Source organism: Cetorhinus maximus, chromosome 21 (assembly GCF_964194155.1).
Source record: "Cetorhinus maximus chromosome 21, sCetMax3.hap1.1, whole genome shotgun sequence".
In the NCBI taxonomy this organism is placed as follows: domain Eukaryota; kingdom Metazoa; phylum Chordata; class Chondrichthyes; order Lamniformes; family Cetorhinidae; genus Cetorhinus; species Cetorhinus maximus.
This window is the reverse complement of record NC_135899.1, coordinates 36,236,034-36,262,126: the sequence shown is the minus strand read 5'-3', so window position 1 is coordinate 36,262,126 and position 26,093 is coordinate 36,236,034. Positions and strand designations below refer to the sequence as shown.

At 42.7% G+C, this 26,093-nt stretch overlaps 1 protein-coding gene and 1 pseudogene across 6 annotated transcripts in view; both read right to left on the bottom strand.

The window, feature by feature from the left end:
* The window catches only part of LOC144695461 (uncharacterized), a 58,002-nt pseudogene extending 32,792 nt beyond the window's left edge, over window positions 1-25,210 (bottom strand). The window contains exons 1-2 of the transcript XR_013579971.1: window positions 18,468-25,210; window positions 16,826-17,029 (exon numbers count right to left, since the gene is read on the bottom strand). The product of XR_013579971.1 is annotated as an uncharacterized LOC144695461 (transcript). The remainder of the gene's footprint in view (window positions 1-16,825; window positions 17,030-18,467) is intronic.
* LOC144695253 (uncharacterized) overlaps window positions 1-26,093 on the bottom strand; it is a 612,706-nt gene that overhangs the window by 241,496 nt on the left and 345,117 nt on the right. The gene's annotated exons all lie outside the window — the stretch shown is intronic.

The window sequence follows — 26,093 nt, the reverse complement described above, 5'->3', positions numbered from 1 at the left end:
AATAAAACATACAATATCCTAGGCTTTATCAATAGGGGCATAAAGTACAAAAACAAGAAAGTTAAGTTAAACCTGTATAAAACACTGGAGTATTGTGTCCAGTTCTGGGCACCACGCTTTAGGAAGGATGTGAAGGCATGAGAGAGAGAGTGCAAGAAAGTTTTAAGAGAATGATTCCAGGGATGAGGAACTGCAGTTACATAGATAGATTGGAAAAGTTGGGACTGTTCTCCTTGGAGAAGAGAATATTGAGAGGAGATTTGATAGAAATATTCAAAACCATGAGGGATCTAGACAGAATCGATAGGGAGAAACTGTCCCCAGTGGTGGAAGGATCGAGAACCAGAGGGCACAGATTTAGGGTAATTGACAAAAGCAGCAATGGAGACAGGAGGAAAATCTTTTCACACAGCGAGTAGTTAGGATCTGGAATACACTGCCTGAGAGTGTGGTGGAGGCAGGTTCAATCAAGGCATTCAAGAGAGATTTGTATTATCTGGAAAAGAAGAATGTGTTATTGGGAGAATGATGGGAAGTGGTACTAGATGTGAAGACTCAGTCACACACCTCACTCCTGAAAGGTTCCTCCCCTGTGTGATTCCTCTGATGTCTCAGGAGGCTCGAAGACACCACGAAACCTTTAACACAAACCTCACACTTGCAGGATTTCTCTTCCATGTAGCTGTCCTTGTGTTAACAGAGCTTGAAATAGATGCACCTTGGGTATTAAGAGATTTTTAGAATTCCCTCCTTAAACCTCTCTGAATCTTTATCTCTTTCCCCTCCTTTAGAATCCTCCTTAAATTCTACCTCTTAGATCATATTTTTGGTCATCCCCTCCTAATATCTGCTTCTTTGTCTTGGTGTTAATTTTTCTCTGATTACGTCTCTATGAAACATTTTGGGATGTTTGACTATATTAAAGTGCTCTATAAATACTAGCTGTTATCCTCTCACATTCCCTCTTCAAGGTACTGACCTAGAGTACAACTGTGGACATTGATTGGCCTCTAGTGCTCTGTTTGAGTGGCCATTCAGCATGCGTAGACCCAGACAGTGAATGTTGTGAGACAATGGAGACTGTCACAGCCGAGACACATCCTGCTCTCCCCCTGACTTCCCAGCTGGGGTCACTGATGTGGAACGAGATTCCCAGCTGATTCTCCCCCTCCATAGGCCAGAGATGCTAGGGCTAACTGAAGTCACTCCATTACTACCCCAGGAATGGCTCCTCCCCTGGGTGCTTGTGCTGTTAGATCAGAAGCGGAAGCCTTTCTAACCACTGAGTATCTGATTGCCTTCTTGGTCAGAGTGAGAGTCAGTGAGTGACTTGTACCTGATGCTGTACTGAAAGGATGCTGAGTTTATACAGGAGCTTCTAGGCATATTGATGTCTTCTTTTGAAGAAATTGCCAAACATAACCAAAGGTTAAATTTACCTTCTTGAAATGATTGGACTGATGGTGGGAGAGGTTTGAGATAGACAGTGTTTTGGAACGACAGCTCCCCTGTGCAAGAACGGGAGGGATAAACAACACAGACAACTCTCAATGCAACGGAAGCAGGTGACTCGGCTCCAAATCCGTATGGAGGCATCGGCGTGTGGCCAGAGAGCAGGTGTGGGTGAAACAATCCTGACACACGTCCCACTGGAAGGGTTTGTCGCTGATGTTCCAGTAGGTCCAGCAACTGTTATTACAGAACTCACACAGATAGGGTTTCCTCCCCTGTGTGAGTGTGTTGATGGACTAGGAGATACGTTGTCTTTCACACACCTCACATGGGAATGGCTTCTTAGCAGTGTGGATCCTCTGGTGCTTCAGGAAATCGACGATTGGGTGAAAACGATGTCACAACATCGACAATGAAGAGTTTCTCCCATGTGTGAATCTGGGGTCACAGGAGAGTCGAAGATGCACAAAAGCTTTAGTGCAAACCAAAGGCTTGATGGGTTAATTCCGTGTGTGGATTGTCTGATGTTTCAGGAGGCTCGATGACAGTATGAAAGCTTTTTCACAAACCTCGCAGGTGAACATCTTCTCCTGTGTGAATGCGTTGGTGTCTCACCAGCTCTGATGATCATGCAAAGCCCTTATTACACACCTCACACCTGAAGGGTTTCTCCTCTATGTAAATCTTCAGGTGCAACAGAAGCTTTGTAGATGTGGTGAAAGCTTTAACACAAACCTCACATTTGAAGGGTTTCTCTCCTGTGTGGATTCTCCGATGGACCAGGAGGCTGGACACCTGTGTGAAGGTTTTGTCATAATCTGTGCATGTGAACGGTTTCTCCCATGTGAATACATAGATATACACGGAGGTTCGATGAATCCGAGAATGATTTCTGACATACCTTGCAAATGAATGGCTACTCCCCTGTGTGAATGTGATGTGCAGGGAGATGCCCTGAATCCGACAATGATTTCTCACACACCTCACACTTGAACAGATTCTCCCCAGTGTGGATCCGTTGATGTCTCATGAGTGTTGATGACTGTATGAAGGCTCGGTCACAAACCTCATACTTCAATGGTTTCTCTTCCATGTGAGGTTGAGTGTCTTGGGCTACAGGAAGATATAGATGGGATGGTCAAATGGGCAGATAAGTGGCAGATGGAATTTAACCCTGGAAAGTGTAAGGTGATACACTTTGGAAGGAGTAATTTGACAAGGAAGTATTCAATGAACGGCATGACACGAGGAAGTTCTGAGGAATAAAGGCGTGTGTGTTCATAGATCACTGAAGGTGGAGGGGCATGTTAGTGGGCTGGTGAAAAAGGCATATGGGACACTTGCCTTTATTAATCGAGGCTTAAATTACAAAAATAGGGGGGTCATGTTGGAGTTGTATAGAACCTTGGTGAGGCCACTTTGTGCTGTGCTGGTCGCCACATTATAGGAAGGATGTGATTGCACTGGAGGGGGTGCAGAGGAGATTCACCAGGATGTTGCCTGGGATGAAACATTTAAGTTATGAAGAAAGGTTGGATAGACTTGGGTTGTCTTCGCTGGAGCAGAGAAGACTGAGGGGTGACCTGATCGAGGTGTACAAGATTATGAGGGGCATGGACAGGCTGGATGGGGAGCAGCTGTTCCCCTTAGTTGAAGGTTCAGTCACGAGGGGACACAAGTTCAAGGTGAGGGGCAGGAGGTTTAGGGGGGATGTGAGGAAAAACTTTTTTACCAAGAGGGTGGTGACGGTTTAGAATGCGCTGCCTGGGAGGGTGGTGGAGGCGGGTTGCCTCACATCCTTTAAAAAGTGCCTGGATGAGCACATGGCACGTCATAACATTCAAGGCTATGGGCCAAGTGCTGGTAAATGGGATTAGGTAGGTAGGTCTGGTGTTTCTCACGTGTCAGTGCAGACTCAATGGGCCGAAGGGCCTCTTCTGCACTGTGTGATTCTGTGATACCTTGACTTGTGTTAACAGCTTTACCATAGATACAGCTTGTGTGTTTGGAAATCTTATGAGCCTGTAGCGCCGCCCTCACACTTCACACTTGAACAGCCTCTCATGTGTAGGAAGGGGTCAGTGGTTCATGAGGCTTGATGAATGATTGAAGTTCTCACCACACTTGGAGCCACTCACACTTCTTCCCAGCCTCACCCTGACCAATTGCCCACAGCCGAACCTTCGGAAAGGTTGGTTCTGATGGAAGGTTCCACACCACTGACCAGTTTCAGATCTGATGATATGTCAAAACTCCCCTGACCCGACTGATTTCCAGATGATGGTTTCACTGGCCAACTTTCTCTGTGTTGAGCAATGCTGTGAAGGGACTGGATGTCTTCCCACAGTTGTGCAGTTCTTCCTTGGGTGATGGTCAGGATCTATCTGCAGTGTCTACCCTCTCTGTATTCTCTGGTGTAGTACGGTGCAATCCTTCTGTAAAACAGGAAAATGAAACATGCTTTCCTCCAACTCCCTCTCCTCCTTTGCTGAAGAGGCTAACTCCTCAGTTAGAGACTGTTCCACAGTGAGTGCCAGTCTGCTATTCCCGTGTGTGGGGGATCAGTTGCAAGTCCTTTCTTTTTCCCCATCTGACTGTTACACACCCTCTGTTTCCAGCAGGGAAACTGGATAGTGACCAGAAGCAGACAATTTGGCTACTTTCTTTCCTCCGCCCAGACCCCCATCTTCCCAGGCACCGTGAGGACAATGGAAAAGACAGTCGGGCGGAGTGTAAAATAGGCTATCAATTCACTGTGAGCTCGAATCGTGCTGGCGAAGATCAGTTTTACTCTTAGAGTATGTGTTTAACACAAAAAGTACTCAAGAGAAATGTTAATTCAATGGAGATTTTGAAATTTCACCCCTTGTTTTCCAAAATTATTTGAGAAAAACAAACTGGGCAGGAAGTGCTAGAAGCTAAGGAAAATATTGCTTCAGTGTAGCTGATTGAAGGGTTCTGGTTTATCCTGGGAAATTAGATACACTGCACTCGCTCAGACTGCACATCCCAAATTCAGCTATCAGCCACAGCACTGGGCAAAACTATCAAATCCAAATCCAAGCTTTTGGGAAAGGTCGAGACCTTCAGGTAAAATCTTTAAAGAAGGCATTAAAAGACATTTCAATAAATGACAGTCAAATTGCTCTCGAGATTACAGAGTTAGAGGGGGGCAAGACCACGGAGAGATTTGAAAACAAGGATGAGAATTTTAAAATCAAGGTATTGCTTGACCAGGAGCCAATGTAGATCAGTGAGCACAGGGGTGATTGGGGAATGGGTCTTGGTATCCGTTAGCACATGGGCAGCAGAGTTTTGGAGGAGCTCAAATTTATAGTGCAAGGTGTGAAAGCAGCCAGGAGAGCTTTAGAATGGTTGAGTCTAGAGCCTACAAAGGTGTGGATGAGGGTTTCAGCAGCAGATGAGATGAGGCAGGGCATTATTGATCCTTCCTGTGATTGGAGCTTGCAGCTCTTCCTATGCACAGTGTCCCTATTCCAGACCAACATAGCGAGATGACAGTGAGAGCCAGGGATGGTAAAGGAGAACCCTTCATAGAATCATACAGAATCATAGAATAGTTTGGCACAAAAGGAGTGTGGCAGGGCTGCGCTGTCAGGGGTGCCGTCTTTCAGGTGAGATCTCAAACTTCTGCTTTCTCTAAGGTGGGCGTAAAAGATCCCACTATTTTGAAGAGGAACAGGGGAGTTATTCCTGGTGTCCTGACCAACAGTAATCCCTCAATCAGCACCATTAAAAAACAGATTATCTGGACACTATTAGATTGCTATTAATAGGAGCTTGCTGTGCACACATTGGCTGCCACGTTTACTCCATTACAACAGTGACCACACTTCAAAAGTACATCAATTGGCTGTAAAGAGTTTTGGGACATCTGGTGGTAATGAAAGGCTCTATATAAACATAAGTCTTTTTTTTCAGAGGAGGTTACAGAGATAGGGTGGTGGAGGTCTTGGGGAGATTTGAAAAGACAGAAAACATCCAGATTCCAACACACAGAAACGACTGACCATTCACAGTCCACAAGGTAATAACCAACTCCCAACACGCGGACACGTGCACACACACAGCACAAAAGGAGCGTGGCATTCTGCACTGTCAGAGGTGCCATCTTTCAGATGAGATCTCAAACCAGGCCCCTTTGCTCTCTCTGAGGTGGGTGTAAAAGATCCCATGGCACTATTTTGAAGAAGAACAGTGGAATTATCCCTGCTGTCCTGACCAACATTAATCCCTCAATCAACATCACGAAAAACATCTTACCTGGTCATTATCACATTGCTGTTTGTGGGAGCTTGCTGTGCATACATTGGCTCCTACGTTTCCTACATTACAACAGTGACCACACTTCATTGGCTGTAAAGTGCTTTGGGACATCAGGTGGTCAAGAAAGGCTCTATATAAATGCAAGTCTTTCTTTTCTCCCTTTTGGAGGAGGTTACAAAGATAGGGGGGGGTGGGATATCTTGGAGGGATTTGAAAAGACAGGAAACATCCAGATCCCAACACACAGACAGAACTGACCATTAACAGTCCACAGGATAATAACCAGCTCCCAACACACACACACTGAACTCAACAAGAGGAAATCAGTAAGAATCCTCAGACACTCTGCACCTCCCAGATAATTACACCTCACCTTCTCATATTCAGTAATGACCCATCAACAAAACTCAGCCTGTAAATCAGAAGGGAAATGCTTCCAATAAACACACTCAATATCTAACACACAGCTCCAGGCAAACAGTTCAGCGCAAAGCACCGAGTAAACAGCTCTCTCAGCTGGATCTTCTCACACAGCATAAGGGGCATTTCCACACCTGATTCCCCACAGGATAGTCAGACTCCCTGAACATTAGTGTGGATATTATGTGATGTAATTATTATAAATTCTGCTCCTTCACTAACCGTCTCCTCAATTGGTTTTCAGTCCCTACAAGAAGTGAAGCAGTTGTGGAAGAGGAAGAGGAGAGAATGGGCAGAGTGGGTGGGCTCTCTGATTGATGTCTCTCACAGCCAATCCAAATATTTCTGGAGTAACATGAGTTTCCTGAAGCTTGGGAAACTGACCGGTGAAACGGAGGCGACTTTGAGCAGCAGATCAGGTGGAGATTTAAACTTGTCATTGTCCCATCTGAATAAAACCTCACTTATTGCAACTGCTGTCTCAGTTCCCCCAGTAAACGTTTGACAGAGATTTCTAGTGTGGGAATAGCATTCTTCATCCTTAGAGGCTTTCAAACTGACAACATTATTGTGGGACGTGTAACCTCAGATGTGTTTGACAGCAGATCAGAAGAGGAAGACCCACAGCATCCATGATAGTGATGATGTGCAGTGGTGGGATCAGCACATGCACAGGAGAAAGGGAGACAAGAGGGGGAGAGAGGACAAAGGATCCTGTGTTGGGCATTGACTCGGGGTGTGAGTATATGCCCCATAAGTAGATATCTGACAGCCACACCCTGTCCATGGGCCCGTCCTATGGAGGTTCAATCGCCTCAGCTCCAATTTCGGAGGCTCAACATGCATCTTGTCCAGTTCCTCTGCTGGGATGTCCCAGTCCATTCTCCACTCCTGGGATATCCTAATTCTCAATATCGTCCTTGTGAATGCTTTTTTTCACCTTCTCCAGTTCCTTTATGCCCTTTTTCAATCTGGAGATCAGAACTGTGAACAGCTCTCTAAGTGTGGTCTAACCAAGGTTCTATACAAGTTCAGCATAACTTGTCTGTTTTTCAAATCTATTCATCGAAAAAATGAACCCCAGTGATATTGAAAAATAGATTCCAGTGTGATTTCTTAAGTTTTTAAAAAATGACCTTGTTGACTTGTCTTGCTACTTTTAACGATTGATGAATCTGTAGTTCTGCCCTTCCGCAACTTGTAAATATGACCGTTAGTCCTCCCTAACCTATCCAATTGAAATAATTTGTCCACATGAAGTCATGAACACAAACTGTTGTTATTTTAAAACCTCCATCAAATCCATTGTCTACACTTCCCTAAAGTGCACACACCCAGCTCTTCAAATATAATGTAAAATACTGTGAATGCTGGAAATCTGATATATTCAGAAAATGCAATTGCTTGATGTTTTATTAAAAATCATGTTGTTAACCTGCCTTGCTATGGTCCTCCTTAACCTATCCTTTTTTAAAATTAATTTACGGGATGTGGGCACCACTGGCCTGACAAACGAGCTGACAAGTGCCCAGGTCCTAATGGAGTTCATCTTAGGGTCTTAAAAGAAGTGGTGAGTGACATAGTTGATACATTGGTTTTAATTTTCTGAAACACCCTAGATTCAGCTATGGTTTCATTAGATTGGAAGATAGCAAATGTAACTCCATTATTCAAAAAGGGAGGAGACAGAAAGTGGGAAACTACAGGCCAGATAGCTTAACATCTGTCATAGGGAAAATATTAGAAGCTGTTAAGAAGCTATAGCAGGGCACTTGGATAAGTTCAAGGTAATCAGGCAGAGTGAACATGGTTTTGTGAAAGGAAAATCATGTTTAACCAACTTATTGGAGTTCTTTGAGGAAGTAATGTGCTGTGGATAAAGGGGAACCAGTGGGTGTACTGTATTTAGATTTCCAGAAGGCATTTGATAAAGCGTCAAATCATAGGTTATTGCGGAAAATAAAAGCTCATGGTATGGGGGGTACATATTGACATGGATAGAAGATTGGCTTGCTAACAGGGAATAGAAAGTAGGCATAAATGGGTCTTTTTCAGGTTGGCAAGATGTAACGAGTGGTGTGCCACAGGGATCACTGCTGGGACCTCAAATGTTTACAATTTATATGAATGACTCGGATGAAAGGATGGATGGGATGGTTGCCAAATTTGCTGATGACACAAAGATAGGTAGGAAAGTAATGTGTGAAGAAGACATAAGGAGGCTGCAAAAAGATATACATAGGTTAAATGAGTGAGCAAAGATCTGGCAAATGGAGTATAATGTGGGAAAGTGTGAAATTGTCCATTTTGGCAGAAAGAATAAAAGAGGCATGTACATAAGTACATAAGACATAGGAGCAGAAATTAGGCCAATCGGCCCATCGAGTCTGCTCCGCCATTCAATCATGGCTGATAAGTTTCTCAACTCCATTCTCCCGCCTTCTCCCCGTAAACTTTGATCCCCTTACCAATCAAGAACCTATCTATCTCGGTCTTAAATACACTCAATGACCTGGCCTCCACAGCCTTCTGTGGCAATGAATTCCATAGATTCACCACTCTCTGGCTAAAGAAGTTTCTCCTCATCTCTGTTCTAAAAGGTCTTCCCTTTACTTGGAGGCTGTGCCCTCGGGTCCTAGTCTCTCCTACTAATGGAAACATCTTCCCCACGTCCACTCTATCCAGGCCTTTCAGTATTCTGTAAGTTTCAATCAGATCCCCCCTCATCCTTCTAAACTCCATCGAGTATAGACCCAGAGTCCTCAAATGTTCCTCATATGTTAAGCCTTTCATTCCTGGGATCATTCTCGTGAACCTCTTCTGGACCCTCTCCAGGGCCAGCACATCCTTCCTGAGATACGGGGCCCAAAATTGCTCACAATATTCTAAATGTGGCCTGACCAGAGCCTTATAAAGCCTCAGCACCACATCCCTGCTTTTATATTCTAGTCCTCTCGAAATAAATGCCAACATTGCATTTGCCTTCCTAACTACCGACTCAACCTGCAAGTTAACCTTAAGAGAATCCTGGACTAGAACTCCCAAGACCCTTTGCACTCCAGATTTCTGAATTCTCTCCCCATTTAGAAAATAGTTTATGCCTCTATTCTTCCTACCAAAGTGCATGACCTCACACTTGTCCACGTTGTATTCCAGCTGCCACTTCTTTGCCCATTCTCCTAAGCTGTCCAAATCCTTCTGCAGCCTCCCCGCCTCCTCAATGCTACCTGTCCCTCCACCTATCTTTGTATCATCTGCAAACTTAGCCAGGATGCCCTCAGTTCCTTCATCTAGATCATTAATGTATAAAGTGAAAAGTTGTGGTCCCAACACTGACCCCTGCGGAACTCCACTAGTCACCAGCCGCCATCCTGAGAAGGACCCCCTTATCCCCACTCTCTGCCTCCTGCCAGACAGCCAATCTTCTATCCATGCTAATACCTTGCCTCTAACACCATGGGCTCTTATTTTACTGAGCAGCCTCCTGTGCAGCACCTTGTCAAAGGCCTTCTGGAAGTCCAAGTAGATAACATCCATTGGCTCTCCTTTGTCTAACCTACTCGTTACCTCCTCAAAGAATCCTAACAGATTTGTCAGGCATGACCTCCTCTTGATGAAACCATACTTACTTTGCCCGATTTTACCATGCACTTCCAAGTATTCTGAAATCTCATCCTTAATAATGGACTCTAATGGTGAGAGATTACAGAGCTCTGAGATGCAGAGAGATCTGGGTGTCATAGCGCATGAATCACAAAAGGCTAGTATGCAGGTATAGCAAGTTATTAGGAAAGCTAATAGAATTTTATCATTTATTGCAAGGGGAATTGAATACCAAAGTAGGGAAGTTTTGCTTTGGTAAAACAGAGCACGAGTGAGGCCGCATTTGAAGTACTGTGTACAGTATTGGTCACCTTATTTAAGAAAGGATGTAAGTGCGTTGGAAGCAGTTCAGAGAAGGATTACCAGCCAAGGATTACCTGGAGTGCCTTATAAGGAAAGATTGGACAGGCTGGGCTTATGTTCACTGGAGTTTAGAAGAGGAAGAGGCGACTTGATATATACATATAAGATCCTGAGGGGACTTGACAGGGTGGACGTGGAGAAGATGTTTCCGCTTGTGGGAGAATCTAGAATTAGGGGTCACTGTTTAAAAATAAGGGTTTGCCCATTTAAAACGGAGTTGAGGTGAAATTCTTTCTCTCAGAGGGTCATGAGTCTTTGGAATTCTCTTCCTGAAAAGGAAGGAGTGTCTTTGAATATGTTTAAGGCAGAGGTGGATAGAATGTTGGTAAGCAAAGGGGTGATAGGTTATCAGTGGTAGGTGGGTTGCAGATTTCTGGTCACTATCAGATCAGCCACAATCTTATTAAATGGTGGAGCAGGCTCGAGGGGCTGAATGGCCTATTCCTGCTCCTTGTTTGTATATAACTGGGGCAGGGGCTAAATGGAGGACAGGCCCTTCACCAACAGTAAGGGAGATGGATTCAAAACTGGGAGAGTCAAACTTTTATACTTTTACTCCACAGTCTGGAGAAAACAGTCTCTCACCAGTCACAGAAAACCAATGTAGTCCCATGTTATCCAATTAACCAAGTTGATGGAGGTGAAGGGAGGAGGGAGGGGGTTAAACGGCCGCGATCCTGGTCGCCGCCGCCAGGGGCTGGGATTTACAGGTGCAGCACCTCCAATTCCAGCCCCGCCCACGTGACAGCCGCTGGGGCTCGCGCTTTCTCAGATTCAAACTCCCGAACCCTCGACGCCAACCGCCGCTGCGCGCGACAGAACTACAATTACCATCAGGCACCGCCGGCCGCCGCCAAAACTCATTCAAAGCTGTCACTGATTTCTGAGCAGGCGCCAGTCCGAATGCCGCATGGGTAATGTAGTTCTGAATGTGAGTGTGTGTCTCTCCCGATTGGTCGGAGTGCTTGTCAACGCTCAGTACTCAGCAACGCTACATCTGCTCGAGTCAGTGACCCCGCTACCTCCTATTGGGTTTTCAGGGTTTTGTGCTTTATTCCAATCCTTTTCTCTTTGTCTCTCCACCCACTTCTCCACCCCCTACCCCACACACGGAGCTCACTCACGGGTTTGTGGAGAAAACTCACTTTCCGGCGGCTATTCCGTCCCTCTGCACCTGCCTTTCCCTTGGAGTCCAGTGCGCAGGCGCAGTGCTGTCTATTTTCGTTTGAGCCGAGTGAGCATGCGCCCGTCGCCCGGCCGGTGATCTGCATATTTAAAGGGATACTGTCCCTGTGGCCTCGCGATTTAAAGGGCCAGTGACACTGAGAGAGAGTGATTTCAACACAGAGAGAGGAGGGATTGAAGGAACAAAAATTATGTGAAACTGGAAACCTATCAATCCTGAATTTCTCCTGCTTTTTTTCTGGTAATTTTAAACTTGTTTTATAGGGAGAGGGTTTGCGGATGGGAAGCTCAGACCTGATATTGTGTCAGTCTGACCAAGTCACTCGATTCCTCAGGACCTGAAGATCATCAACAATTTGTAAGGGGAAAGCAGAACTTGCAGCTCGGACAGACCGTACACGTGTTCCATGTTGTGTGTGGACACAGATTCGACTGACTGACCGACCTAGGGAGGTTCAACTCAAACAAAACTGGGAGAGTCTGTGTGGACATTGTGGGGACGGCAGAAAGGGGTTCAGTTATCGCTCTAATCTGGAAACTTATTGATACGGTCACACCTGGGGAAAGGCTGTTCACCTGCCCCGTTGTGAAAAGGGATTCCGTCGATTTTCAAACATGTTGAGACACGAGCGAGTTCACAGCCGGGGAAAACCCTTCACCAGCTCTCACTGTGGGAAGGGATTTAAGAAGTCAACCCACCTGCTGAGACACCAACGAGTTCACACTGGGGAGAGGCCGTTCACCTGCTCTCACTGTGGGAAGGGATTTAAGAAGTCAACCCACCTGCTGAGACACCAATGAGTTCACACCAAGGAGAACAGAATTACCTGGAAAAACTCAGCAGGTCTGGCAGCATCGGTGGAGAAGAAATCAGTTGACGTTTCGAGTCCTCACGACCTTTCGGCAGAACTGAAGTATAGTTAGGAGAGAGGTGAAATATAAGCTGGTCTAAGGTGGGGGGAATTCTGTTTTTGTTTTGGATTTACAGCATCCGCAGTAGCTTTTAGCTTTTTGTTTTTATCACACCAAGGAGAGGCTGTTCACCTGCTCCATATGTGAAAATCAATTTGTCAAGTCATTGACCCTACTGAAAAACCAGCGAGTTCACACCGGGGAGAGGCCCTACACCTGCTCCGTGTGTGGGAAGGGATTCAGCCAGTTGTCCATCATGGTGAGGCATCAGCTTATTCATGCTGAGGAGACACCGTTCACCTGCTCCGTGTGTGGGAAGGGATTCACACAATCATCCCACCTGCAGTGACACCAGCTACTCCACACTGGAGCGAGGCGATTCAGGTGCTCCATGTGTGGGAGAGGATTCAAACAGAAATCTAACCTGCTGAAGCACCAGCGAGTTCACACCGGGGAGAGGCCATTCACCTGCTCTCACTGGGGGAAGAGGTTTAACCAGTTGTTAACCACCTGTTGTCACGACTCACTGGGGATCGTGCGCTGTAGTATCAAGCCCCACTGCTTCCTGAGCCATGACAAATGTGAGTTTAATCAGACCACCAAATTGCCCCAATTCTACCTAACTGTCTAATTTAGGTTAACAGAATACGAGCACCAGGTTTGTAAACTTAACAAGTAAGTAACTGTTTATTAAACAAATTGCCTGTAACCAGTGGCAAAAGAAAGAAATATGAACTGCTAACTTTTAACTCTATAACTTAAACTCTACCCCTCCTTAAACCCCTATACACAAACACACACACAAGACACACAAAACATGGATTTTAAGGGTGAGATAAAACAGTTCAATAGCACCAATCCAGAGTTCAGGATTAGATGGGTTGACTTTGATTGCTTTCTTCCAAATCCCTTGCAGGTTGTTGTGGCTGACACAAGGTGGTCTCCCAGCACTTGTGGTCTGTGATTCTCTGGTTGAAAATTGCTTTTAATGTCTTGATTGGTGATTTTTTTCCCCTTTTCCTCTTGACAGGGGTTTCTCAAGTAAAGTAGGATCCAGCGATGTGAGGAATAGCCAGCTAGCTACAATGGCAGGATTACTGGAGTCTTATAAAACACAGGAGAGAGAGGGGTTTCCGATCTTTCCTCTTTTCAGGCTAGGAGCTGATCTACTGCACTATCCTCACACAGAACCTGGCATTTGGCCAATCAAAACACTGTTGCTCGGCAGTTCCCTCATAAACCAGGTCTCCGTTCCAGCACCATTCTGTCCAGGAGATAGCAACATTGTAGATTTTTTTTCCTGCTCTAGTGAACATTTCATTTAAACTGCAGCCATGGTAGTTTTTAAAGCCACAGTCCAAGAAAAAAATTAAAATATGTTCTTTACATGCCCCCACCTTTAAAAAGATGAAACGCCATTTAAAAAATGTGTTCATCACAGGGTATGTGATACATAGACAACAAACACGAGACTTACACTCATTCGTCAATCCTTCCCCCTTATACAATCTCAAGAATTATCTGATTTCAGTAATTTACACCCAGGACAATGCATCTGCAATCACATTATCTTTACCAGCAATGCAAACAATCTTTACATTGAATGGTTGAAACAATAGACTCCATCTAAACAGTCTTGCATTTCGAGTTTCAAACTTTTCAATGAATGCCAGAGGATTATGGTCAGTGTAGGTTAGTGTTTCCTTGTTATTGTGTTGGACATATACTTCAAAGTGTTGAAGAAACAACAACAATGCTAGAGTTTCCTTTTCAACTGTAGAGTACTTTCTATGATATTGATTTAGTTTCTTAGAAAAGTACCCCACCAGCTTCTCTATCCCTAATTTATCATCTTGTAACAGAGCTGCCCCTACCCCTAAGTCACGAGCGCCAACCGCCATTTTGAAAGGTTTGGTAAAGTCAGGGGCAGCCAACGCGGGTTCATTTATTAAGGTTGCCTTCAGCTTTTCAAAGGCCGCTTAGCATTCTGCTGACCATACCACTTTTACCTGTTTCTTTAACACATTGGTTAGAGGTGCAGCTAAAGTGCTGAAATTAGGCAAAATTCAATGCAGTCCTCTAACCGAAAATCGGGTACAAATCTGTCCTCGTTACTGCATTCACTTCCCTGTAGTCTACACAAAATCTAGTGGCTCCATCCGGCTTAGGAACCAACATGACCGGTGAACTCCAGCTGCTTTGGCTGGGCTCAATCAATTTATTTTCCAGCATATATTTGATCTCTGTTTCTAACTGAGATAATTTTTCTGGGCTCAACTGATACAGATGTTGTTTTACCAGCACTAAGTCTCCTACGTCCATATCATGTTTAGTTAACGTAGTACATCCAGGTGTATCCCTACAAATTTCCTAAGTAAACTTATTAAATCTCCCTATAAAACCCACACATTCCCAGAAACCTCATGATTTCTCATTTGGCTTTAGGAATGGGAAATCCATTCACGCCTTCACTTTTGCAGTTCTCGGCAACACCTGCCCTTGTCCTACAATGTGACCTAGGTAAGTTACCCTTGCTTTTGCAAATTTGCTTTTGGCCAGATTTATAACTAAGCTAGTGTTATCATCACCAGCTGAGATTACCCCTGGACAAGCCTGACTGCAGGGTGGAACCCAGCCTGATAAATCCTAACTTTGTTTGTTTAAATACATGGAGAGTAGCTACTGAACAGAGTCACAGGAGTCAGCTGATGAACTTTTTCACAAACGAATAAAACACTCAACAAGAAAAGATGAACTATATTCAATACTCCTTCATCCACACTATACCTTTACAGATATATACAGATTTGTAAGGATAACACAAGTCACAAAACCTATCTTATACTTTAATATACACAGTAAGTAACCAGTCTTTGTAAACCTATGGCACCCTGTGGTCAGACCCACCACACTCTGGCCTCAAGTGACAGATGCCACCTCAACCAGATGCAATGGATCTCTCCTCAACTCCCCTTAGGCGTTTGTCACACCCTGAACCAACCAGTCTCACTGAATTCCATCCTTTGCATGAGGGTTTCCAATCTCCACTCTCCAAGACCTCACCTTGGAATCTTCTCCCAAACTGACGTTTTCTCTCAGACGCCTTCCATAAGCGTTCACCTCCAGGGTTTTGAACTTTTCTTCTGGCGTCCCCTTTCCTGGGTTACCACATGCATTCAAGCTGTCCTCCATGCACTCTCTCTCACCAACTGCCTTAACAGTACACCACTGCTTCACATGCCCATAGCAAAGAATTACAGAACTTCGGTTGTCTCTTTGAACCATCTTGCTTCTTGCAAGCTGTTCTCACTTTTAATCTGAAGCTTGGAGTCTTTCTCTCTGTCTCTCACTCTTAACTTCACTTAACAGGACCTTTTCCCAGGTTCCTGTCCTTCCTTTGACTACAAGGTCTCCTTTGGACTTTCCCCTCTTCTACTCTCCTGGATCTTTGGGGTGTTTCTTTGCTTGGAACTTTTTTGTTCTTTTGGGAAATCTGCAGTTCCCTCTCCCAGTGCTCAGTCTCTCTGGGCTACTGGCTTCAACTGAACTTAAAACTGCTGTTTCTTTAATCGTATGTGTATGTCTGTGAGAGGAACCTGCCTATCTGCGCCGCCCCCCCAACTGTTGCTAGGCATCCGCACTATTCTTTCTACTCTTGTGTGTTTACTTTTACTTTAGGGGGTGTAACCTTCTCATCAGAAATGCAAGCAGCCTTTTAAAGTGAAACTAAAACTCCATTTGACCTTTCTTAACACAGAGATACAGAAATACAAATCAAACTTAAACTTTAAAGCTAAAACTCATTCCTAACACCCACAAATACAAATATAAGTTACTAAAACTACTTCTATTTCCCAACAGCCAGTTAATTGCAGTTGTTTAAAGAAGTCCTCAAACTGCTTTACATGTTCTTCCCATGTGTTGCTATATATATATGACATCGTCTAAATAAACCACACAGTTAGGTATTTCAGCTATGACTCGATTCATAAGTGTCTGGAATGTAGCTGGGGCCTTCTTAAACCCAAAGGGCATGGACTAGATAGACATTGATACAATCCACTGGTGGATTGTTCTCTAGCCCTTTATATTAATGGCACTTGCCAGTACCCCTTCAATAGATCAATTTTAGAAAGAAATGAGGCACTGCCCACCCTATCGGTGCAGTTCTCTAACCGAGGAATCGGGTACGAATCTGTCCTCATTACTGCATTCACTTCCCTGTAGTCTATACAAAATCTAGTGGCTCCACCCAGCTTAGGAACCAACATGACCGGTGAACTCCAGCTGCTTTGGCTGGGCACAATCAATTTATTTTCCAGCATATATCTGATCTGTTTCTAACTGAGATCATTTTTCTGGGCTCAACTGATACAGATGTTGTTTTATCAGCACTGAGTCTCCTACGTCCATATCATGTTTAGTTAACGTAGTACATCCAGGTGTATCCCTACAAATTTCCTTATGCTTCCTAAGCAACCTTATTAAATCTTCCCGTGGTCCTTCCTCTAAATACAAGATCACAGTATCTACCCATTATCTTCGTATAGGCTAGTTGAATTGTAGGAGGTTCACTTTGTGCACTGTCTACTTCTCCTTCTACCTGATTTTTACTGTCTTTGTCATCCTCCACTACTCCCACCACCTGGCACACTTGTTCTTTATGATCATCTCCTCTAAGATGATACTGCTTCAACATGTTTATGTGACATAACCTACACTCGGGAATATCTGTCAGATAAATCACTGCATTGATCCTCCTAACTATCGTGTACGGGCTATTGAATTTCGCTTTCAAGGGTTCATCCTGCAAAGGTAATAATATCAATACTTCGTTTCCTGCTTGGAACCATCTAGTTGTAGCATGTTTGTCTGCCCATTCTTTCATTCTGGCTTGTGAGATTTTTAAATGCTCTTGTGCTACTTTACATGCTCCTGTAAGTCTAGAAACATGGACACGTAATCCAACATGGAGGATTCGTCTTTCTGCTTTAGGAACTTTTCCTCAATAAATTTTAATGGGCCTCTTATCTCATGACCATAGATCAATTCAAATGGACTAAATCCAGTAGATTCATTGGGAGAATCTCTGGTGGCAAATAGTAAGAAATCTAATCCTTTGTCCCAATCCTTTGGGTATTCATGGCAATACGTCTTTGAGAGTCTGATGGTATCTCTCTAAAGTTCCCTGTGTCTGTGGATGATAGGTGGTAGACTTTAGTTGTCTGATACCCAAACTGCTGATTATATCCTGGAAAATTTTAGTCATGAAGTTAGAACCTTGGTCATATTGTATTTCAGTTGGTAAGCCATAACGAGTGAAAAACTGAGTTAACTTTTCCACTACCACCTTAGCTGTAATTGCCCTTAAAGAATAGCTTATGGAAATTGGGTGGTCATATCCACGATTGTAAGGATATACTGATGTCAAGCTTTTCTTTTGGGGAATGGTCCTACATGATCTACTAATACCCGACTAAATAGTTCTTCAAAAACTGGCATGGGTATTAAAGATGTTGGTGAGGTTTACCAACTACCTGACATGTATGACACGTTCTACAAAATTGCACTATGCCTTCATGAAGTCTTGGCCAGGTAAAATGCCTGTTTATCGATGCTTGGGTTTTTCATATTCCTACATGTCCTGCCATGGGAATCTCGTGTGCTACTCGCAATATCTCCTTACAATATTTTGAAGGTACCACTATCTGATGAACAACCACCCATTCCTTATCCACAGGTCTGTGACAGTGTCTCAGTGAGCCATAAATTTCCTGTGCTCTACCTGTCAATTTGCTTTGCATGGGCAATGTCCAGTTTTCCTCTGACCAATTCATCTGTTTAGCTCTCTACTCAAATGAAATAAAGAATGCTTCAACATCTCTTTCTTCAAATTTTGGAAGATCTTGTAGAAATTTGAACATCTCCCCAATGGATTCTGATCTGGACATAAGTACTGCCTCACCTTCTGGTGTCTCTTTTTTAATTGCCGGAATTCTAAGCTGGAATTCTCTGAGGTTTCAGGTCTTTACTCTTTTCAGGCTAGGAGCTTATCCACTGCACTATCCTCACACAGAATCTGGCCACTTGGTCAGGAGCCAATCAAAACACCGTCACTAGGCAGTTCCCTCTTAAACCAGGTCTATGTTCCAGCACCACTCTGTCCAACCTGGCACACACTGTTTCAGGAGATAGCAATCTGTCTCTCTCTTTTTCTCTTTCCTTCTTTTCTAACCTTTCCTTGCCATTTCTAATTCCCTCTGGAATGCCCTTTCTCTTTCTGCTGCCTCTCGTTCCAATTTTTTTATTTGCAGCTGAATTTGAGCCCATTCCAATGAACCACCCCTTGGAGAACTCGGTCTCTCAGGTATTCCTTCCAGTTTTAAATGCTGTGCCATCTCTTTGATTATTTCTGCCTTCCTAGCTTTGGCAGGCACTCCTACTCTTAACTTACTTGCCAATTCGATTAACCTGGCTTTTGGGACCCCTTGTAAAATTGTCAGGGACGTCTCTTCTATTTGCAGGAAGGTTTTAGCAGTTTCCAGTGCCATCTTATTTTGATAGTACGAACCTGGTGTTTCCTTTTAGCTTTTATTACTTACTAAATCTACACCCAAATCGTCGTTGCCTTTTGTTCCAAAATATCCCAGACTCGAGCCCCCAAACTTTGTCACGACTCACTGGGGATAGTGCGCTGTAATATCAAGCCCCACTGCTCCCTGAGCCATGACAAATGTGAGAAGTTTAATCAGACCACCAAATTGCCCCAATTCTACCTAACTATCTAATTTAGGTTAAAAGAAAAGAATACGAGCACTAGGTTTGTAAACTTAACAAGTAAATAACTGTTTATTAAACAAATTGTCTGTAACCAGTGGACCAGAAATATGAACTGCTAACTTTTAACTCTATAACTTAAACTCTACCCCTCCTTAAACCCCTATACACAAACACACACACACACACGCATAAGACACACAAAACATGGATTTTAAGGGTGAGATAAAACAGTTCAATAGCACCAATCCGGAGTTCAGGATTAGATGGGTTGACTTTGATTGCTTTCTTCCAAATTCCTTGCAGGTTGTTGTGGCTGACATGACGTGATCTCCCAGCACTTGCAGTTTGTGGTTCTCTTGTTGAAACTTGCTTTTAATATCTTTATTGGCAATTTTTCCCCTTTTCCTCCTGACAGGGGTTTCTCAAAGAAAGCAGGATCCAGAGGAATAGTCAGCTAGCTACTATGGCAGGATTGCTGGAATCTTACAAAACACAGGAGAGAGAGGGGTTTCAGGTCTTTCCTCTTTTCAGGCTAGGAGCTGATCTACTGCACTATCCTCGCACAGAACCTGGCCACTTGGTCAGGAGCCAATTGAAATGCTGTCGCTAGGCATTTTCCTCTTCAACCAGGTTTCTACACTATTCCAGGAGATAGCAACATTGTAGACTTTCTTCTTCCTGCTCTAGTGAACATCTCTTTTAAACCGCCATGGTAGTTTTTAAAGCCACAGTCCAATCTTAAAGCCACAGTCCTAGAAAAAATAAAAATATGTCCTTTACACTCTGGAGATATAAACAACAGCACAGCAGTGAGATAGCTTTTCAATTTGACTGGGAGAAGAACTTTAAAAATACTGAGGAACTGAAGAAACATCAGCATCTTCACATCGAGGAGAGACCGTTCACCTGCTCCACGTGTGGGAAGAGTTTTAATCGATCATCCAACCTGCTGAGCCATCAGTGACTACATAGTGGGGAGAGGCCGTTCACCTTTTCCGTGTGTGGGAAAGGATTCCATCGAACCTCCAACTTGGTGAGACAACCAGCGAGTTCACTGCCCCAATTCTACAGTTCTCGCTGATGTTAATCCGATTCAGGACTGAAGTTTGTTAATTATGACAATGGGGATGTCTTGATGCTGTTGCTGCTAACCACAGTAACTGGGCTGCAGTTGACAGAATTTGCATTTATATGGCACCTTTCACGACCTCAGGATGTCTCTGTGTGCAGTCAGCCTCCAAAGCCAGCAATGTGATAATGACCAGTGTTTGTGGATGTGGTGCCAATCAAGTGGGCTGCTTTGTTCTGGACGGTGTCAAGCTTCTTGAGTGTTGTGGGAGCTGCACTCATACAGGCAAGTGAGGAGTATTCCATCATGCTCCTGACTTGCGCCTCGTAAATTGTGGACAGGCTTTGGAGAGTCAAGAGGTGAGTTACGCGTCACAGAATTCCTAGCCTCTGACCTGCTCTTGTAGCCACAGTATTTATATGACTAGTCCAGTTCAGTTTCTGGTAAATGGTAACCCCCAGGATGTTGATAGTGGGGAATTCAGTGCTGGTAATGCCATTGCACATCAAGGGGCGATGGTTGGATCCTCTCTTGTTGGAGATGGTCACCGCCTGGCACTTGTGTGGTGCGAATGTTACTTGCTACTTGTCAGCCCAAGCCATTGTCCAGGTCTTGCTGCATTTGGACATGGACTGCTTCAGATCTGAGGAGTCATGAATGGTGCTGAATTGTGAAGTCATCAGCGAACATCCCCACTTCTGACCTTATGATGGAAGGAAGGTCATTGATGAAGCAGCTGAAGATGGTTGGGTCGAGGACACTACCCTGAGGAACTCTTGCAGTGATGTCCTGGAGCTGAGATGACTGACCTCCAACTACCACAACCATCTTCCTTTGTGCTAGGTATGACTAGGAAAACACCTTTCATACAACTCTTGTTCTAGCAGACTTTCTGTTTCCAATGGAGTGATATTCTTATAGAAATGTAAATATTATGTCCATACATTTCAATAAATCATTTTGAAGTGGTTCTTGACATCCTCAGTCATGAAATTCCAGAGAAGGACGTGTTGTGGCATGTCTGAATTGAAATCCCCAGTGGAACTTTCAACAAACTGGTCACTGGCAATACCAGATGTCAGGTGACTTGTGGCAGCCATCTTTAGTCAATATTATTTTTTTTTTTAGGTCCTTTTTAAACAGCTCAGTATATTTTTGGTCAGCTGGTGAAATTACAGATTGATATCGCTCATGCACAAGTCACATCATCGTGACATCTTCATCCCAAGAGGAATGAAATGCAAATTTCAATGAGCTTTCATTACAGACAGCTAACTATTAAGAGAATTAAAACAACACATGCACGCCCATTCACACTCTTCATCTAATTCCATCCGTTCTGCTCTACTGTGGTCTTGATACCCAGATGACCCTAAACTGTGTTAGATTCTGGATAACATGCTGTACTCCCCTGTAGCTTTTCAACTGAGTGGGTAATCACCCTTATTCTTTCTTGGTCTATTTGGGAAATTCCATGATCCCTTTTAAATCTGCTATGAAGGGGTCTGCTAACTAGATCAGGGAATTAGTCCCCACTTCCAATTACTCTCATTGTGGATTCAAATTGCTCTGGCTGTCTGTGGATTCAAATTCCAGATGTTAGCACCTAAATTTCTGTTATGGCGATGTGAAGAGGGGTAAAAATTGACTCCCGTATCATATCACTCCCAAATCTCACCGTAACAGGGTTTTTTGCGAAGTTAGAAGGATAAAGGTGGATTCATGGCCTGTGCTTAACCATTTATGTACTGATTGATAGGCTGGGAAGCTTTCTGGAGTTTAATACAAAAAGGGGTTCATTTTTAAAAAATTTTTATTGAGCTAAAAATCCATCCAGGTAAAGATATAAAAATATTTTAAAAGGTAAACCCATGTCTCAACCTTCACAATCCACATTCACACACAGACACACAAGCATGCAAAATTTACAAGTTTTACTGTAGGTAGTTACTTAGCCAAATTAAAGATCAATGCTGAAAGGTTAAAAAAAAAGAGTTCACTGTTTGTGAGTCTTTTGCTGGTACCTGCGGCTGCAGCAGAAATTTTTCATAGTGATCTTGAAATTCCAGGAGTGGAAGCCCATATATAACTACAATTTCCAGAGATAATTTCTCTTTTTTAAATGTAATCCATCTTTTCCAGAAATCAATGATTTTTGCACCTGAAGTTCCTTTTGATGGAGATTCACTATCTTTGTGCTGGATTTTTTAAACTGTAAGATTTAGGGTCTTAACTTGGGAGAGAATAGGAGAGACTTATTATTGCTTCATTGGCACCTTTTCCAGACTACTCCTGTTTTAGCAGTTTGTGTGCTGCATTAAAGAGATTCCAAAAGAATGGTTACTTCAGTCACATGCCTTCTCCCCATAATGATTTCAGAAGATGTTTGCTAAGCTGATGTCTGAACTGACTGTGGTTTTTGTTTCATGACTGGGGTGATTAGATTCTGGAATTTCCCAGCCATTAACCTCTGAATATCCATTATCCTTCTTGGTGAGGCAGAAAAATAAACTTTCGATGTAGCTATTGTCCTAGTAGACTTTCCATCTCCCCCTTGAGAGGTAGCCTTATAAAAATGCAAATATGAAATTCAGTTTTCTGTAAATGCTTTTGAAATAGTTGACATCAGTAGGTGTGAAATGCCATGAGGATAACTAGGTATGTCCGAAGTGTAATCCACATTGGAACTTTCTGAAAAACTGCCCACCTTACAACACCAGGCAACGCAATGACTTGTGGCAGCCATCTTAAGTCAGTGCCTTTTCTTGCTTTTAGAAAGACCTTTTTAAAGAAGTTTGATATATGTTTGATAGGCTGGTGAAATTACAGATTGATGTCATTCATGCACAAAACACCTCATTGTGACGGTGTGTATGTGTGTTTTGGCTGGGGATGGGAACGAATTTTGTTGTCTGTTTCTATGTTTGTTGATCTAGGATTGGAGTGCAGATTGGGATTTTTCTGTCTATGGAGGCTTCAGAATAGAGTAGAGACTCTGGTCCTGTTAGATGTGATTGTTTGGTGGAGTGTGTTGTTGAGAGATTAGAATAATGTTGTATGTGAGAGCTAAGTTCAGTTTGGTGGAAGTTGACATCTTGTTATGCGCATGTGTGAAATTTCAAATGGGGGTGGGAACTACGATTATATAATTTGAAGTAAGTTTTAGCAAGGTTTATCTTGTCTATTTTAGGATGTGGACTCGGTTCTTGATTCTTGTTTATCAGTTAATAGATACTTATGACAATAGATTAACTTTTTCCCTGTGTTTCCATATCGTTGTTATTAAATATTTTTAATTTAAACCATTTGCTGACATTGTAGCTAAGTCTGAGATCTACTGACATTCTTTTCTTTTCCTTTGCAATGCAGACCAATTTTTATTTGTTTCTAAACCTATAATTTCCAAAGAGTCCAGTCCATGTTCCATAAAATGTTTGTTGATAGCTCTATGTTTTTCCCTGGTTCTCATTTCACTAAGGTGACCTGTGAGTCTAGTTCTTAAAGTGTTTCCTGTTTCACCAATGTATAGAATTTTGCATCGTTTTGCGTAGACTACAATTTGTTGCTGACACGTTACTCTGTGATTTATAAGGGCAGCCTTTCTGGAATTATGTCTCGTTTTGGGGACTTTTAAGTGCTTGCATGTTACACAGCTTTTACTCCCACAATTTGGGGGGGCCTCTGGATTCACCTTGCTACGAATTAACATCTTTTTAATTCCTGTTTCTTTTAAAGGCTATTATGTTATAATAGCTTAATGAGGCTATTCCTTCTTTTAATTTTTCAATATTATTTTTAATTATTCTATTTATGTGTTGGGTCTTATTGCAATATCCTGTGATAATTGGTATTTTAGGGCTTAATTTATTTAATCTTGGACAGTTGTCTAATTCTGCTCTAAAATTGGATTTAATGTGTCTGAGGAACCTTTTTTGTGTCTCCTCTTAGTCTGAATGCAGCGAATAAGGTATTAACCGCAAGGTCACAATCTGTCTTTTTTGTACAAATGTGGTGAAATCGCATTAGTTGTGATTCAATTAATCCATGGAAAGTATGTTTAGAATGGTGGCTTTGAAAATGTCAAGGTGTATGCGTATCTGTTGTTTTAAAGATAACTTTTGTTGCTGATTTGTGTTTGTTACCTTCTTGTTCCAGTTTGAACACATGGTGTCTGGGAAACCGACTTTTTCTTTATTGGTTGTGACTTTGAACTTTATAGAGGGATATTGATTATTTAGAATTTGTACAAAACCCTTAAATCCTGACTCAGTATGGGATCAAACTCCCCATACGTCATCCAGAAATCGGTAATAACATCATGGTTTCTTCGGACATTTTAAAAATACTTTCTTCCCATTCTGCCATGTTGACGTAGGATGGTGAAATTTTTTTTACCCATCGCCCTACCCTTGATTTGAAGATAATATTCCTTATTGAATTCAAAATCATTCTTAGTTAGTCCCAGATGTAATCATTGCATTGTTGCTTCATCCAGTCTATCCGGGTATGGGAATTTCTTGAAAATGTTTCAGACAGACAGAATACCTCTATCCATCTCCATATCAGTGTACAAACTCTCTATATCCATTGTGAAGAGTATGTTATCGGGGGTTATGGCTAGTGAATACCTCTATCCATCTCTATATTAATGTATAAACTCCCTATATCCATTGTGAAGAGTATGTTATTGGGGGTTATGGCCAGTGAATACCTCTATCAATCTCTATATTAATGTATAAACTCTCTATATCCATTGTGAAGAGTATGTCATCGGGGGCTATGGTCAGTGAATACCTCTATCCATCTATATATTAGTGTATAAACTCTCTATATCCATTGTGAAGAGTATGTTATCAGGGGTTATGATCAGTGATAGCCTCTATCTATCTCTACATTAGTGTACAAACTCTCTATTTCCGCTGTGAAGATTATGTCATTGGGGGTTAGGGTCAGTGAAAATCTCTATCCATCTCTATATTAGTGTACAAACTCTCTATATCCATTGTGAAGAGTATGTTATCAGGGTTTATGGTCCGTGAATACCTCTATCTATCTCTACCTTAGTGTATAAACTCTCCATATTCATTGTGAAGAGTATGTTATGGTCACTGAATACCTCTCTCTATTAGTGTACAGACTCTCTATATCCATTGTGAAGAGTATGTTATCGGGGGATTATGGTCAGTGAATTAACTATTTCTATATAATGATATGTATCTTTAATATAACTTGGGTGTTTTTGAGCTAAGGGGTTCAAAAATGAGTCAGTGTGTTCTGCTATTTTTTTATGATTCGCTACCACAATCTGAAATGATAGGTTGACCTGGAGGTATTCTTCCTGGTATTGTCCATGTGCCTGTGTGTTCCTGTACTTTGGGAAGAATGTAAAATTTTCTTGGTTGTGGCTGCTATACTCTTAGGTATTCTATCCGTTTCTGATTGATGGACTTGGAATCCTTAAGTTGTGACAGTACATCCATAATTTCTTTTTGTACCTCTTAATAAATGGGTTTAGTTAACTTGGTGTGGTAATCATATTGTTCAGTTGTCTGTAAGCTCCAAAAAGGTATTGTTGCTGATCCCTGATAACAATGATACTACTTGTGTGCTATGCGTTGTCTTTTGGTTCCCAGGTGTTGGTAATAACCACACTTTAAGCTTGGAAAGGTCAGAACTTTTTATCTTTAACTCGCCATGCTGCCTTGTGCAAAAGAGGGACCGGTTTGAACTGGTTCTGTTACACATTACATCAGTCTCAATGCAGCTATGAAATGTGGTCCCCGGAGCATTTAGACTTAACAATAAGTTCTTTGCTAATTCGTTCCTAGCACTTTACAAATATTTACAGATAATACAACAATATATAACACTTTGTCAGCTGGTTTTATAATAATATCTGTATTGGCCTTTAGTTCCCTAATTGCTTTTTTTCCTCTTCTCGTGAGGTTTTGTTTATCCTTTCTCTGAGGGATCCTCCTTCTTTCTGACTGAGTTGCTTTGATGAAATCAAATATTTTTGGGT